At 38.4% G+C, this 16,857-nt stretch overlaps 1 protein-coding gene across 2 annotated transcripts in view; it reads left to right on the top strand.

The window, feature by feature from the left end:
- Zbtb20 (zinc finger and BTB domain containing 20) overlaps nucleotides 1-16,857 on the top strand; it is a 560,418-nt gene that overhangs the window by 208,124 nt on the left and 335,437 nt on the right. For both annotated transcript variants that reach the window (XM_059276799.1, XM_059276800.1), the window contains exon 3: nucleotides 16,116-16,163. The gene's annotated coding sequence lies outside the window, so the exon portion shown is untranslated. The remainder of the gene's footprint in view (nucleotides 1-16,115; nucleotides 16,164-16,857) is intronic.

The following is a 16,857-nucleotide window of genomic DNA, read 5'->3' as shown; positions in this document are numbered from 1 at the left end:
AATCTTAGAGAGCTCTGGGGAAAGCATAACCCTTTGTGACTATGACCTTGCAGCAATTATTACTCTGCTGGACACTGGGAATTAAATGTCAGAACACAGAAATTCTACTTATCCTGATTATGATTTTTTTCATAATCATCATCATCACCACCATCATTATTGTTATTGATGTTAAGGATGTGTCTCAGAGCTTTATTTTTCCCTATTGTTAAATGAAAGTACCAGCAATTACAAAAAACAGGGGCATTTTAAATACCTTAGATCTTCCACTGAAAATGTGACATTATGAAATGCTTTTATTTCTGTCTTTACTCAGATTCTGTCTAATCACCAAAAAGTTAATCTTTCATTAAACAACTGCAAAATGTTACTTCATATCTCCTGTTATTCCCAAGAGAGCTCCATGTCATTTATTCAATAGAAAGTCATATCCAAATGTCCTTCTTAAACACATAACAATTAGTACTTAGTGTTCCACCTCATGAGGGGGACAGTGTGCTGGGATTGTCTGTAACCTAACACTCTTTCTACAAACAGAGCTCATAGTTAGGGAGCCAGATCCAGAGATTCAAATTGAATCTGAGATTCAAATTGAAATCTAGCTTTCTCTTTCAAGGCATAATCTTCCTATATTAAGCCCTATATGTATGTAGTTGTTCCATATTTTATAGACAGGGGTTGTATGCTCTGAAAGAGTCAAGTAAAATGTACCATTTTGTCAAGTGTCTAAAACTTGTCTTGATACTTTGGATTTAATTCACAAATACAGAGCTATTATCAATATGACACATAGGAAGAACTTCATGTATGGATTACAGTAACTTCTGAGTGTTAGCTTATGGATGTAGTGTGCTCCAAGAAGTCTCACCCCACATGAAACCTCCCCATACAGAGTTCTGTGTCAGCAGCAAAAGTGTGAAAATCCTGTTTGGGGATAGCTCAAAACAGGCTAATCTCTGAAGACACTTAGATAAACTTGCCTACAATATACAGGCATCACGTTGTTTCTGTCTATCCTTAGTTCTTGTGAGTGGGGCAAAATACAATTTGGGAGAATTACTTTGTCCTTTTAATGGAGATGTGTTTTACAGCTGCTCTTCCAACAGATGCAGAAGAGGCAGACTTTGGTTCTCTGTTCCTCCTGCCTTTTTCCATCAGCTTACACGGTTTTCTGTCTGAGTCAGTGTTGTCAGATTGCTGTGATCATTTGATGAAAAAGACACAAAGATTGTTTAGATTGTAAACTGCATAAGAATTCCCTTGGCCAGGCGGTAGTGGCACATGCCTTTGATCCTAGCACTTGGGAGGCAGAGGCAGTCAGATTTCTGTGAGTTCTAGACCAGCCTGATCTACAAAGCAAGTTCCAGGACAGGCTTCATAGCTACACAGAGAACCCAGTCTCAGAAAAAGAGAGAGAGAGAGAGAGAGAGAGAGAGAGAGAGAGAGAGAGAGAGAGAGAGAGAGAGAGAGAGAGAGAAAAGAATACCCTTTGAGACAGGACAGTTCTTTGGCCTGAATTTTGAATACTTCAGTTCTGTAGATGAGGGTGTGGACTTGACTACAGACTGGACATATGGACTTTATACATCCTTCCTTCCTCCCCTTTATTTTGTTCTCTGAAGAAAAAAAAAAAACCTTCTGCCTTCAGCTCATTGTGTCTTCTAAAACAATTATTAGATTTATATGATCACTAGGCTGTATTGGTGGGACTGGGTTGGCAGTGAGGTGATAAACAGTGTAGAGTAAAAAGCTATCTTGGTCTGCTGTGAAAACATGGGACTTGAGAATCATAGGTGCTCGGCCCTTCTGACTACTAGCCGCAGTTCATTGTTTGGGTTTCAGAGACCAAGACCTTTTAATCTGTAAAATGAAAAGTAACCATAATATCTATTTTATAGAGGTAGTGTATGGATTAAATGAAATAATACATGTAAAATATTTAGAGCAATGAGGGTTGCTTATACTTTATTTGGTAAAGAACGGAAATGGGGTAGAGAGATAGACCAATGGTTAAGAACTCTCATTACTCTTCCAGAAAACCTGAGTTCAGTTCAAAGCATCCACATCAGACAGCTCACAACTCCCTATAACTCCAGCGCCAAGGGATCCAGCATTTTGTTCTGGCCTCCGTGGACACCCACACTCGTATACATACATATACATACATGTAAACATAATTTAAAATAAAATATATCTTTAAAAGAAGACAGAAGGAAAGGGTGGCAAAGAGGATAATGATACTAACCTTGAATAGAAGTTTCATTACTTCAGTTCAGTACAGTGCAAAGGCTCTCTGACTAGAAGGAAAGTTAACACTGGGCTGGCTTCTCACTCCACCTTTGACTCTCAACAACTCCCAGCTGTCACTCACATAATACCTGTTTGCCCATCTCTAAAATGAGTGAGAAGGAATGCATGGTCTCTATTTGTCTAGGTGGATTTGACCTCAGAGATATTTCTCCTCAGGATGGTCAGTGGCATGCCTTAGAGCAGTGTTTAGTCTCAAAGGCCAACAGCCAAGTGTGGCAGACAGTTCTGGCGTCAAGCTGTGCTTCCCCTGAGCGACTGTATTCACATGTATGCTTTTGCTCTTTGTATATTTGTCACGTGTCCGACTATTGATGCACCTACATGGCTGCTGAAGGAAGTACACTAGAATACATTCTTGTGGTATGTGTGTTTATATTTAACACACACACACACACACACATATATATATATATACAGTATGTGTGTATATATATAAATATATGTCTGTGTGTATGAGAAACAGATGCACTGTAGGCAGATAAAGCAGATAAATATAGATCCAAATAGAAGCATAAGCATATAAATATAGACGTTATATAGCGTGAAAGCAAGCAGATCAGCACCATTTCATTACTGCTTCAAGTCTTTGTAATCAAGAGTTGAAAATCAGTTAACTAACATTGAAATTTTTGACTGAATGACACTGACAGATCAGAGGGCACAGTGTAAGGTAAGAAAATAACCTTTCTTTCAACTCTGAGGAGAAATTAGCAGGAAGCTTTTATTACTTTTAATTAATTGATTTATGAAAGTTTTTAGATAGTAGGCAGTGTGGTATTTTTAATAGTACAAATATGCCACTTCTCCTACCAAAGAATAAAAAATAAGTATGAAGAGAAACCTGCTCTAATTTTAAAAGATTTCAAGGGGTGAAACCTGGGCCTCTTCTGTCCACAGGCTATCACTTTCCCTTGTTCCTGAGGTTAGGCAGGGAGGTGGATTTCACGCTCCATTATTTTCCCCAAGCCCCTCTGAAGGCTTTAGAAAATGCTCCCAACGGAGATGTTTGAAGCACAAGGCCGGAGTCACCATTGTTAAGTTAGAGTCGTGGGGATGCTTGCAGTTGTGTTCAGTGAGTGTGTTGTGAGAGTAAAAATGGCCTTCCATCTGTTACTTTCATATCACTGTCTGTTCTCACCAGTCAAAATAATTGTTTGTGAGTTTTTGCTCTGTTTTACTTTGTTTTTATGAGGAGGATGTTGTAAGTTATTTTCAGCTGGTTCAAGTTAACTGAGTACTTTACTTTTTACTGTCACAAGTTATACCTTGGTCATGTGTTTAAATATGATTTTAAAAAGCAGTATCTCCATTTTTCCATAAACCACATCTATTTCCCTCAGAGATCTCATCTCTTCCCCAGATTCGTTGCACAAGCAATTAGAAAAGCTAAAATCTGGAGTCCTCTGACACGTGCAGATCCACAGGCCACTTGGTCAGTGTCCCCAAGCTGTCCTAGTGGTGGTGGTGCTGCACCCCCACTGTCTGCTCTACCGTGGCTTTTCCTGATGGGGTTGGTGCACCGGGGAAGGGAGAATGATCCAGCTTTCTCCTTCTGCTACTCCCAAATAAGGATTAATGTTCCTTCTCTTTTCCTCCCAATCTGATGTTACATGTGAGAGAGACTATCAGCGAAGAGAAGACACAGTACAACTGAAAAATGAATAATGCTGCCTAAAGAGCTGTTCCTCCTTTATGTCTGTTTGGTTGCACCTATTTTGTGATTAAGTTCTTCATCTAATTATGATTTTAGAAAATTTTTCCTAAAATGTATCCAAAGGTCTTGAGAAACACCCTCCCACACACACACACACACACACACACACAAATTCATGTAAGTTTAAGCCCCCAAATTCTACATTGTGGGAATAAAATGGAATATACTTTCCATTTCATACATAATTTTAAAGAATGCTTTATATTAAAATGTAAACATAAACTCTACAGTGCTTCAGATTGCAGTCTTTTAAAATGTTTCTCTTGGTTACTTGATAAGCTGTAATGTTATCTTAAAAAAGTAATTATTTGTAAAGAAAACATTGGAGCTGGAGATAAGGTTCAGTGGTTAAAAGCATGTAGTGCTCTTCCAGATGACCTGAGCTCAGTTCTTAGTGTATACATCTGGCAGTACACAACTTCTGCCATCCGTGGGCACCTGAACCCATGTTCACATACCAACACATTATCACACATGTATACACAAACTTTTTATGAGGAGGATGTTGTAAGTTATTTTCAGCTGGTTCAAGTTAACTGAGTACTTTACTTTTTACTGTCACAAGTTATACCTTGGTCATGTGTTTAAATATGATTTTAAAAAGCAGTATCTCCATTTTTCCATAAACCACAGCTATTTCCCTCAGAGATCTCATCTCTTCTCCAAATTTGTTGGAGCTTGAGAGATAGTTCAGGGGTTAAAAGCACTTACTGTTGTTGAAGAGGTCAGAAGTTTGGTTCCTGGCACTCACATGATAGCTCACAATCTTCTATAACTAATTCCAGGGATCTAACACCCTCCTTTCACGTCTGTGAGTTCCTACATCCGCATTATATACAAAAGCTCACACAGGCACTCACACATACACATAATGAAAAATAAGGAATCTTTAAATATAAAAATGAATGTTTTAAAAAAGAAATTAAAAACATAAAATATTATAGCGACATAAAAAGATGCAGTAAAGACTGGAAAAATGAGTCATTTATTAAAACAACTGCATACACAGCCATTCTAAAGCTATGTATGGCCTCTTCTGCTTAACAAGTATATTAAGATTAAAATTCTGTGGGAAACTATGAATGTATACTCTCTTATTTTCATGTTTTCTTTTCTCCTGAATTAATATATGTAAGTGTATCTTTCATTAATTATTTAATATCAGTTGTCAGAAATTTTGGCAAGAAGAAAAACAATCGTTTACATATATGGAAATGCTAATATTGTACTAATCATCTGATTGTCTATGTATTGTATTTTTAAAACTCTGGTCTAGTATAAATCCTTAATTGAAAATTTTAAGATAATAAAAATCTTGATCTGATTTACTGAATCCTAGGAAAATGTGCACTCATTTTCTAAGACGGTGGTCATTTTCCAAGTGTGCATTGGTGTGAGGGCATTTGCTTAAGCATGGATTCATTAAGACTGAGGAGTCAAACAAGAACTTACCCCTTTTGGGGGAATCATTCATTTCCCCCCTCTTACTTGGAGAATGAATGAGTTGGATTTTATCATTAACAAGAAAGAATTTTTGTTTAGATGGCTTCATATTCTGCTCATGATTCATTGTGGTGTATGTGTATGTGGTGTATGAATCCTAATTCAGGACTTTACAACTTTTTGATTACCTCTGCACCTTTAGACAGAATAATAACAACTCTATAACTAGATTGCTTGCTAATCTGTAAGACTTTGGCCTATGCTAATTCAAAGTAGGCTAATATTAAATGAAATAGCATGGATAGAGTATGTGGCATGTAGAATATATTCAGTGTATTAATTGCTTTTCTGTTGCTTCAATAAAACACCATGACCAAGGCAAGTTACAAAAGAGTTTGTTTGTCTTACGGTTCTAGAGAGTTAGAGTCCATAATTGTGGGAACAGCATGGCTGTATGTGGCAGGCATAGTGGCATAAACAGGAAGCCTAAAGCTCATATCCCAAAACACAAGCACAAAATGAAGAGGACAAACTGGTAGTAGGCAAGGATTTTTCATCTCCAAGCCCACCTTCAGTGATGTACTTCCTCCAGCCAGGCTGTGTCACCAGAATTTCTGCCAACAGTGATAGCAGCTGAAGATCAAAGTGTTCAGATATCTGAGACTATGAGGGGCATTTCTTATTCAAAACACTACACCCAGTAAATCCTAGTTTCCTTGGGCCTATTGAATTGAATGCATAACTGTGATTTTTCTCTCTATCCTTCACCATCATTATGACTTAAGAGACAGTGCTAGGAAAACAAGAGCAAGGGAATGTTTTAATTATCATTTGATGCCCACTCTGAGAGGAAATCTAAGGAAATCATCAGAAATTCTTGTTTCCTGTGATCGTAACCATAAAAAAGAGTTAGCCAACACAAGTGGGAGACCTTTCCACATAATGTTGCTGAGCTTCTGTTCACAACAACAAATGAAGAGATATACATTAAGCCTTTTCAGTTAATAGGCAACCCCTTTATTCCTCATTCATATTCCAGGTTAGCATCCTTTAGACCACAGTAGATGGTGTTCACCCTGGCTCCTGTAGATTAAGGTTGTTGGTTATGAACTACCATTATTAAGGAAACCCGTGAAAGTAGAATACTAATGCTGCTGAGATAGCTGAAGAGTTGCTGTAGTTTTCATTTTTAGGGAATAAGAAAGAAAAAGGGAATCTCCCACTGTAAGATATTTGAACTGCATTTCAGCCTAGAATTAATCATTGTAGCTGAATTATAAATCCCGTAAGAGTAAGGTTTATAATGGAAACAATGACACAATCTTAATTACAGGATTCTGGCAGCCATATCCTTAATATCCAGAGACCTCCTTCTCATGTCCAAATTTTCTTTTCAACTTCCTAGACTTCATTTGCTGTGTAACTGGAATTTCAGTGTGCAGCATCTTCCCAGCTTCTCTAGGACCTGAGAGCATTTGACCTGCATCATTAGCTGCATTGAGCTACTGCGATTTCTCTGGACCTCTTCCTCTTGTGCCATAATCAGTCTGGAGTACGTGCGTCTCTGGGATGGAGAACATAAAGGGAAAAGAAAGGCAGTCTGGTGGTGTGGGAAATCGGTACTCTGGAGATCAAGACGCTTGGCTTTCTATCTTTGATGAGAGACTTTATGGAGGCCCCAGTGTCCACATTGACAATTCCGAGGTCTAAACAGCAGTACCGTTCGAGAGGGAAGCCTGGCAGCTATAGATTACCCTTGATGCTTACTCACTTGTAGCACTTCTTAAAAATTTTAAGTATTTGCCTAAGATTTACTTATTATATATTATTAAATTATAGCTTTTTATTTATACTTTTTCTTTCTTTATAACTTCAGAGTATTTCAAAGCTTTTTAACCAAAAAATGACTTGCGTGTGAAACAGGAATAAATGAGAAGGTAGCTAAACAGAAAGTAAGAGAAAAGGAAAAATGAAGTCAGGAGAGAGAGATCAGCTAGACACAGGAGGGGGTAAGCAGGGTCTTTTCAAAGATCTAAGATATTAAGAACGGGAGTGAGAAGGAAAGTAACAGTTTAAGATAAAAAATTAAGTATAAGATAGCTTTGAGGTGAACATTTTACATAATGTAAGGATTTTGTGTCTTATAAAAGAATCCTTTGAAATCGTCCCCTATGGCATTTAAAATAAGCTTCAGTTTATACACTTTGATTTAGTCTGTGCAATAGAAAAATTACATGTGAGATTTAGATACTAGGCCCAGCTCTGTCTCAGATATATGTTCCTCTGAAAATTGAATTTCGAGCCTTCAAATCTTCACATATAAATGAAGCTGAAAGACGAGTACTCATCTGCTCTTAGGCCACGAACTAAACCTTGCAGCATACGCCATTGACACACCACGGAGGTGCTCCTTGGAAAAGTTGTTGAACTTGTTTCCGTTAAAGGGATGGCTGAAGTCACAGAGATGGTTTTGGAAGTTTTGACTGAAGTGTTCTTACCGAGTTCTAGAGAGCGGACAAGACGACAGCCCCGTGCTTCAGAAGCAGCATGGCCACCGTCCTCCAGCATGCTTTCAGTCGAGTCTTCAACTGCAGTTTTGGAGAATTGAAGCTGTAATTTCTTTCCTAAAGGTCTTATTCTCCAATTAACTGCAAGATTGCATTTCTGTCTTCCTAATCCAGAATTTATTTTTCTCATAAAACTCCTGTTTAACCAAGAAAATGAAAATCAGTATATTCTTGGTTGCCCTTCTGTTAATTTAAATTTGCATAACCTAATCAAAACTCAACCTGCTTTGCCCTTCAACAAAAAGCCGTATTCTCTCTTGTTACTAAGTGGCTACATTCTTCTCAGTATTTTTTAAAAGATGAATTATGTTGATATCCCATGACTTTTCCTTTAGAATATGTCCATGAAAATTAAAATGGACTTTTTTGTACCCAAGAGTGAATTGAAAAACTAGGCTGAAAGGACAGGTGAAAACGAAGTCAAAACTTTGCTGATGTTATCATTTTTGTAAAGGTTTTTTTTTTTTTGTAATAAATTGAAACTGAGGTCAATTGACCCTAAGCTAACTGCCTGATATTTCCTTTACATCATTATTTTGCCTGTAAATAAATGATATAGTAATATAGCCTAAGATTTTATAGAAACATTGAAATGTGTTCTTGAGGCCTTTCTGTTCTTTTCCTACAGAAATGTTTCTTCCATAATCACTTTACAGTTTCAACCAGTATTTGCTAAGCACAGAGAAGAGAAGAGGTTAGTGTATTAGGCACTAGGTATGCAACTGTGTGCTATTGCCTTTTGTCCTCAGCATTTCTGACGAAAGAAAGGCTAGAGTGGATATTCATTTGAACGTGTGAAAAGGGATGGCAGTAGGATGACCAGAGATCATCCATCTCTTCTTTTCCTCTGATAACTGTGATTTTCCTCGTCCTCACTTGAAAACATGTCTAGGAAACAAGGCCCCTGCCCATCTGTCTAACTGTGCTTAATCAAAAGAGTGTCAATTCCTTTCTTATCCTAATGTTTGATCTCAGCCTCAAGAGAGTCCACAGGTATTGGACAGTCCTGTACCTACAGGAAGAGTGAACATCATGGATACTTCTGGGTATAAACTTTGGGAGCTCATCATCTAACATGAAAACACCAAGCAATAGTGAAGGACATAAATATCCATTTTCCCTTATGCTTCAAAGTTAAATGGTCTCTGTACACACAATTTAAGGAATTATTTCAATTTATTCTGCAACTGTTGTATATAAGTTTGGGTTTTTCATCCCTTTGGCTATTTGCCTGTTATTTGGGGAGATTCTGTTAAACCAAATAACCTGTGGCATATCATCTTGCAAAGTTGTATGTGGCCTCTTCAAGGATTTTAAAAGAATTGGGCAAAACAGAAAGCATCTTTGGCCTAACAATAAGCCCGTGCATCTTTGAAAGAATATTTGCAGCAAGGAAAACAAGTGGGACAACAGCAGTAGTTATCACAGACCCCGATTCATGAATGCATCTGGAAGTGGCAAACTGCTACAGATGGAGAAGTTTTGTCGGTTTAGTGAAGCGGCTTTCAGTCATTTGAAACACTAGTACTTTCAAACATTGACATGACATGCCGGTAAACTTCGTTAGAAATAGCATTGGAATACTGGGGTTATGTTCAGGGTCACCAGCTCAAACACATTTTCCTGAGATCTGAACAATAGTTGAAAGTCAGAGCCAAAGGAAATTAGGAGAAAGGGAGGGAGGGAGAGAGGGAAGGGAAGGGAAAAGGAAAAAGGAAAAAGGAAAGAAAGATCCCTCATCCCCTCATCTCAGGCACTAGGATTGCTTCCCTAAGTATTTTCAAATACCCCTTCAGGCCCTATCTCCCTGTCCTCCCCTTTCTCTTTTTACTCCCTCCCCTTCCTGCTCTTTTCTTTTTGAATTCTTTCTGAATTCATTAGGTGCCATAGAGTAAATCAATAGTAAACGTTAACCGCCTACTCTGTACTCAGTTACGCAACATCGCGGAACTGGTCCACAGACAGAAAGGGAAAAAGCACACACAGCTTTACATTCAAGAACTCTCACAGAATTGTACTTTTCCACAGCCAAAAAGGAAGTAACAGATGGGGAAACTTACAGTTTTTTCCCCCTTTCCCAGACTGTTTAGAAAGGAGTTAGTTAACATCCATGGCCACTTCTAGTTACCCTAGGCTGCAGCAACATCCCATAATTGCCACAGCCATAACTGGCTTTAAAATCGGATTTTGTGAATTTCAGTGATAAAATGGAGTTTCCAGGTAATATGAAACTAAAATTATTCTGAGATGATTTCACTTATTTAATGAATAAAATTAGTCATAAAGTAGGAGATAAGAGAGATGGCTGTGAGCATACATGTGTTTCCACTTGCAAAGTATTCTGGTATAATATTTATGTGAAAACAACCTGGTATAATATTTATGTACAAACAATTTAGTAAACTCCCGTTTCTCTTCCTTTTTAACTCTAAGTCTCTAACCTTTTTTTCTCACTACAAAGTACATTCAAACCCCAAAGTCTCAATAAAAGCAAACATCTAGATGCTAGCACAGGACAGGATTAATTCAAACTCCCTGTAGAGTTCCTCCTCTAAATGACAGCTCTATGTATGACTCTATAGCTCCTGGAATTCTCATTTGTACCCTGGGCCACACTGCTCCCTGGAACTCCTTTAGATTCATTGCATCACCTTTCTTGAAGTCTGTAGTATATAAGAAATTCTCTCCCCCACCCTCTCTCCTGTCCCCTTTTCTCTATGCTCTCCCTTCTCTCTACTTCTCATTGTCTCTTCCCTTCCTCTTCTGTCTTCTTTTGCTTCTCCCTTCCCTCTCCTCTCTTTTCTTGCTCTTCTCTCTCTTCTCTGGTCTCGGGCCCTACTCTTTGGCGCTCTACCCCTCTTTCCCATACCTCTCTCCTTCACATTGAAGGACACTCTTTCCTAGCTTAAATGGAAACACAGTGGTATCTGTATGTGCTTCATAAGTCTTTCTTCCCTCTTGAAACATTTTGTTTCATTTACCCAAATGAGTTCTCTGGGAACCAGGCATTTCTGTCTGATAAGAAGGAGGTTAGAGAGAATTGAGGGTTTGTTTTGTTCTTCCTTTTTAGTGTATGACTATCCAGTGCTTATAAAATGGATATAAAGTAATAGAGAGGGCAACACTGGCCACGGTAGAGATCTGTTAAATCAGGTGTAGACTTAACCAAATGAAGGGATGGTGAAAGGTGGGTGGGAAAGAGAAAACATGGTCTTTACAATGCAAACACAAACTATGGATGAATTCGGCTTCTTACATTTTTAATCAGTATCATACTTTTAGTTCATGTTTTCTTTCTGGATGTTAAAGCCGTGAAGTAGCAATCAGTTTGATTTACTAAAGATCTAAGGTATGTTTTTCCTTCATTATTGTGTTTTTTTTAAATTCATACTATGTCATGAGGTATGCTTTTCCTTTATTATCATGTTTTATTTTTTAATTCAGGCTATGCCAAAATGTATGTACTTTCTTATAGGTTATCTATTATAATTTAAAATTCCTTTGTATGGAAAACTGGAGCATGCAAAGATAAAAATCAAAGCAAGCATATTTTGCCTGGTTTTTCAGGTTTCATTGCACAAGTACAGGGATCTTTATTGTAACAACTGAGTGATCAAGATTATTGGCATTATTGTATTTCTGTATTTATGATTACACAGGGTTTGTTGTTTTAAAATGAATCTTGACTAAACTAGTAAATATTTTAAACAATATTATATATACATTTCCTTCCAACTCTTTTTCTTCTGTACAGAATCTGTAACTCAGAGAATTGCTTATGGAAAAATATTGACATGAAAATTGGTCAGAACAGTCTAGTGTTTAGCCAGAAAATTATATTCACACATATTTTTCTACATACCCCTCTAAGTCTATTACAGCCGATCTTGAATTCCAATATGCAATTATGCATATTTGTACCACATTATAAAAAATACCCAACCCCATCTCTGTTTGTTGCTGTTGGCAGAAGTGACAGTAGTGCTGCAGGAACCTCAGCCATTAACTTAGCTGTCCAAGCAGAAGTACTTCCCTTGTGCCTGGTACACAGAGCAGCTTCAAAAGTATTTTCTGTGTTTCACTAAAACATAAAGTACATTCCTTATAATGCAAGGTTTACATAAATAGTAATCCGGAACCAATGTATTATTCTATATGTGCGGTGTTCTATATACAGGAGTTTATCCTGAATACCCTAATTTTCAAATGAATTTTTAAAAACTAAATAACTAGAACACTTAAGGGGAGTCAGCATTTCTCCACTATCAAAAACAGTTGTAGACGTCCAGTTATGGAAGGAGGCAGAGAGAAAAGCCTAACATTTCCCTGCCTCCTTGTGTCAGATAGCTTCCATATCCACCTTGGTGGGTTTTCACACTCTGAACTCTAGGCAGGCAGGATTGGATTTAAAAGTTCACTTTATGGCAACCACGTCTGCTCAGCCGCCCCATCAGCTGTCATCACAATCCCTGGGAGCATATAGGCTGTGTGTACTTTCTCATTTGTAATGCTGGGTCCAGGTTGAGGCAAGGTGGGCAAACTTAAACTTTCTCTTCCTGTGCCATGCAAAGCAGGAGAGTTTTGATTTTTCTCTGATATTTCTTAAATTCTGCACAACCCTTTCAACTCCATTTCTCTTCTCAATGCTAGATACCCTCTAACTTTTGAACAAAATCCTCAGTCACCGACATCTTTTCAGACAAAATCACTTACCTAGTTGTGCCTTGTGCAAAGTATCAGCTTCGTAAATATTTGTTTTGGTGCACTAGGGAGAAACTCACTGGCTGTCCCACAGTACTACCCAGGCAGAGAAAGGGTGAGAAGGAGCTGGAAATGTAGCCTCAGTTCTAGCAATGGAGACATCATCCTAGTTCATGAGGAAGTCGTATTGCCCACTCTTACTCTTTATTGGTGCTGTGATCTAACCAACTGAGCTGACTGGCTGGTTACTCTCATTCTTTATAAAAGCATCAAATCTCAGAAGGCAATTTTACATCTCTCCTAGGGCTTCCTTTCAGTGGTCACTGCTGCATAGGCTCATTTAAAACAACTAATTTTTAGCAAGCTACCTTGGTGATCTTTATTAAATTTCATCTGCCTATGTGTTAAATACTTAAGGTTTTGACTTTCAAATACACTCTACCACAGGCTTCCTTGAATTTTGTCTTTTCTTATGTCCTCTGAATAATTACTCTTGTATTTCCTTGATATATGTAGGTCCTTTCCTATGAAGTGACTCTGTCATGTCCAGTTTCCTTGCTTGTGGCTTGACAAATTCCAGGTCTTTCTGAATCATGATTGGAGTTGTTTGGTTATGTTGTATCTTCTATAGGCTGTCATTATGGCGCTAGTATTGTAGGTAGGGTGACCTCTGGGAAAACCACCTTTGATTTCTGAATCTTAAGGCAACTGATAAGGAAAACCATGTAGAAATATTAAGACATGCCTACTGTTAGGCAAGCAGTTTGTAAAATGTAGATAATATAACATCGGAGACTTACTTGCTTGCTCCATGGATGAAGATGTTTAAATGTTAATTTGGATTTCATTCTCTGATTTTGTAACTTAATATAAAAGTTTTAAAGCTTTCAGTTCACATTTCTGCTTATTTTACCTGCCCTGGAATTGAAAAACCATACATTAATTCATAGTCATAAAGGAGCCCTTGACCAGTAATCCACCTCACGAAAGCTTGAATACGTGGTCCATAGCTCATTCTCCCATCACTGCACAAGACTTCCATCCAGAACATGAGTAACAAACACCAAAGCAAGGGAAGACTAGTTTGCTTTTATTTATAAAATGTTTTATTCTTCCCTCATACATTATATCCCAACCGGTTTCTACTCCTGCCACTCCCCCCCCCCGTCCCTCCTCCCCTCTCCCCCAGATCCATTTCTCCTCTGTTTCCCTTTAAAAAAAAAAAAAAAAGAGCAGGCCTCCCTGGGATGTCCACAGAACATGGCCTAACAAGTTACAGTAAGACTAGGCACAAACCCTTGTATGGTTGGTGGCTGGACTAGGCAACCTAGTAGGAGAAAAATGGTCCCAAGCACAGGCAAAAGAGTCAGAGACTCCACCACCACCCCAATCCCACTGTTGGGAGTTCCACAGGAACACCAAGGTATACCAATGTAAGGTACATGCAAAGGACCACACTCAGACCCGTAACATGGTCGATGTTTGCTGCTTCAGTCTCTCTGAGTCCCTATGAGTCCTGCTCAGTTGGCTCTGTGGCCTGTGTTCTCCTTGTGTCCTCTACCCCTCACACCCCTACAAGCCTTCCTACCCCTCTTCCACGGGTTCCCTGAGCTCTGCCTAATGTTTGGCTGGGTCTCTTCATCTGCTCCCATCTGTTGCTGGATGAAGCCTCTCTGATCACGATTGGACTAAGCACCAATCTATGAATATAGCAGACTATCATTAGAAATCATTTCATTGACTGTTTGTTTTGTTGCCAGTCATGTTTGGTTCTATCCTGGGTCTCTGGGTTGTCCTGCTTCTGGTTCCTGGCTATCCAGGCAGTGTTAGGGGTAGGTTCCCTCTCATGTCGTGGGCTTCAAGTTAGACTGGTCATTGATTGGCCACTCCCACGAGTTCTTTGCTACCATTACCCCAGAAGATCTTGCAGGCAGGACAGATTATTGTAGGTCAAAGGTATAGTGGCTGGGTTGATGCCCCAGTCCAACTGCTAGGAGTCTTGCTGGTTATAGAAGATGGCCAGTACAGGCTCCATATCCCCAATTACTAGCAGACTCTCTAGGGTCACTCCCTTAGATTTTAGGGAGGTTCCACTGCACTAAATTTCTACATCACCCAGTAAATGCCCCCCCAATTCCAGTCGTCTCTCCCACTACTTTCTCCCTCCATCCTTCCCACCCCACAACTGATCCCTCCTGTTCCCATCCCCACCTGCCCTCAGTCCATCTAAAAATTCTATTCTATTTCCCCTTCCCAGGGAGATCCATGCATCCCCCTGCTTGAGCCTTCCTTGTTACTTAGCCTCTCTAGGTCTGTCGGGTGTAGCAGGATTATCCTTTACTTAACAACTAATGCCCATTTGTAAGTACATATCATGTTTGTCTTTCTGGGTCTGGGTTACCTCACTAAGGATAATCTTTTCAGTTCCATCCATTTGCCTTCAAATTTTATGTTGTCATTTTTTTAAACAGCTGAGTAATGCTCCACTCTGTAAATGTACCACATTTTGTCTGTCCATTCTTCAGATGAAGGGCATCTAGGTTGTTTCCAGTTTCTGGCTGTTATGAATAAAGCTGCTATGAACAAAAGTGAGCACATATCTTTGTGGTAGGATGTAGCATCCTTTGGGAATATGCCTAAGAGTATGATAGCTGGGTCTTGAGGTAGATCGCCTCCCAATTTTCTGAGGAACTGCCATATTAATTTCCATAGTGACTGTACAAGTTTGCACTTCCACCAGCAATGGAGGAGTGTTCCTCTTCCTCCATATCCTCACCATCATGAGCTATCACTTGTGTTTTTGATCTTAGCCAATCTGACAGGTGTACGATGGAATATCAAAGTAATTTTTATTTGTATTTTCCTGATGGCTGTGGATGTTGAACATTTCTTTAAATGTTTCTCCATTTGAGATTCCTCTGTTAAGAAATTCTCTGTTTATTTGTACCCTACTTTTTAATTGGATTATTTGGTTTGTTTATGTCTAGTCTATAAAATGTTTAATGAAAAGTACAGTAAAATTCAAATGGAATTGCAAATCCTTATGGTTCACAATAGTTTGATTATTATTAAGCAGACCACAATAATTAACTGTAAAGCTTAACTTTCTCAAGATAGTGTACAAAGGATTAGCAGATCATTCATTCACTGGCTGCCTCTAGTTAGTAATCATGTTAAACACCCAGGCACTCACCAAGTCACTTGTGGTCAAGGTATAATTTTGCTTTTATTCCCAAAGGGAAGTATCTTTTACTTTCTATAAAGCATCATCAAATCAGGGTTCCAGGAGTATAATAAGTGTATTATTTTCTGTGACCACCATGTTGTCATATGTTAGTTAAGATACATACCAACATTTACAGTATCCTTTTCCATTTCAGACTGTTTTACCATCAACAATTGAATATTTCACACAACATTGCTGCCTGGTAAGTAAACTTTCATTGTCTCTCAATTGCAGTTCCAAAATATTGAAGTCCAAAGAAATAAAATGTATTCATACAAATTTACCAACTCCAAACAAATAAAAAGTGATCTAAGGGCTATAGTGAGCTTACCACCACAAGAATTAAATTAGAAAAGAATATATTTTGATATTGGTTAAAAAAAAAAAAAGAATACGAACCCATTATCATAGTATTAGTAAACATTTTGAATGCCTTTGGCATGGGTGGAAGTATTGAGATGGCTTGTTTAGAAGTCTTTCCAGAGATAATTTTTTCCAAAGAACTTCTGAAGAAACAGAAACAGCTATGAGGTGAAGCTAGCCACTGATGTCTCCTATGGAGAATGCAGTAATTTTAGCATTAAGAAAACACACAGAAAATCTTTCATAAACATTTTATGTTTCTTTGAACTTCTGGCTTGTATTTTATAATGTTCTGTAAATCTGAAATGTATTTGCTTCTTTTGAATTTTAAAAACAGACATAGCCACTCTTGCATATACCCACAGGAAGAAAGGGAGAAGACTCGCTGGTGTACCAGTAAACAAGTCCACCTCTGGAAATGAATGGCACCGAGATCAGAGCTCATGTAAACATAGGTTTAAAGTTTGGCTCTGTCTTCTGGTGAGACTGTGTACAATTTCTGAAAGGGTAGCACTGTGCCCTCTCAACAGTCT

The sequence above is a fragment of the Peromyscus eremicus genome, chromosome 12 (assembly GCF_949786415.1).
Source record: "Peromyscus eremicus chromosome 12, PerEre_H2_v1, whole genome shotgun sequence".
Taxonomy (NCBI): Eukaryota; Metazoa; Chordata; class Mammalia; order Rodentia; family Cricetidae; genus Peromyscus; species Peromyscus eremicus.
The sequence above is the reverse complement of the archived record's forward strand: the minus strand, read 5'-3'. Positions and strand labels throughout refer to the sequence as shown.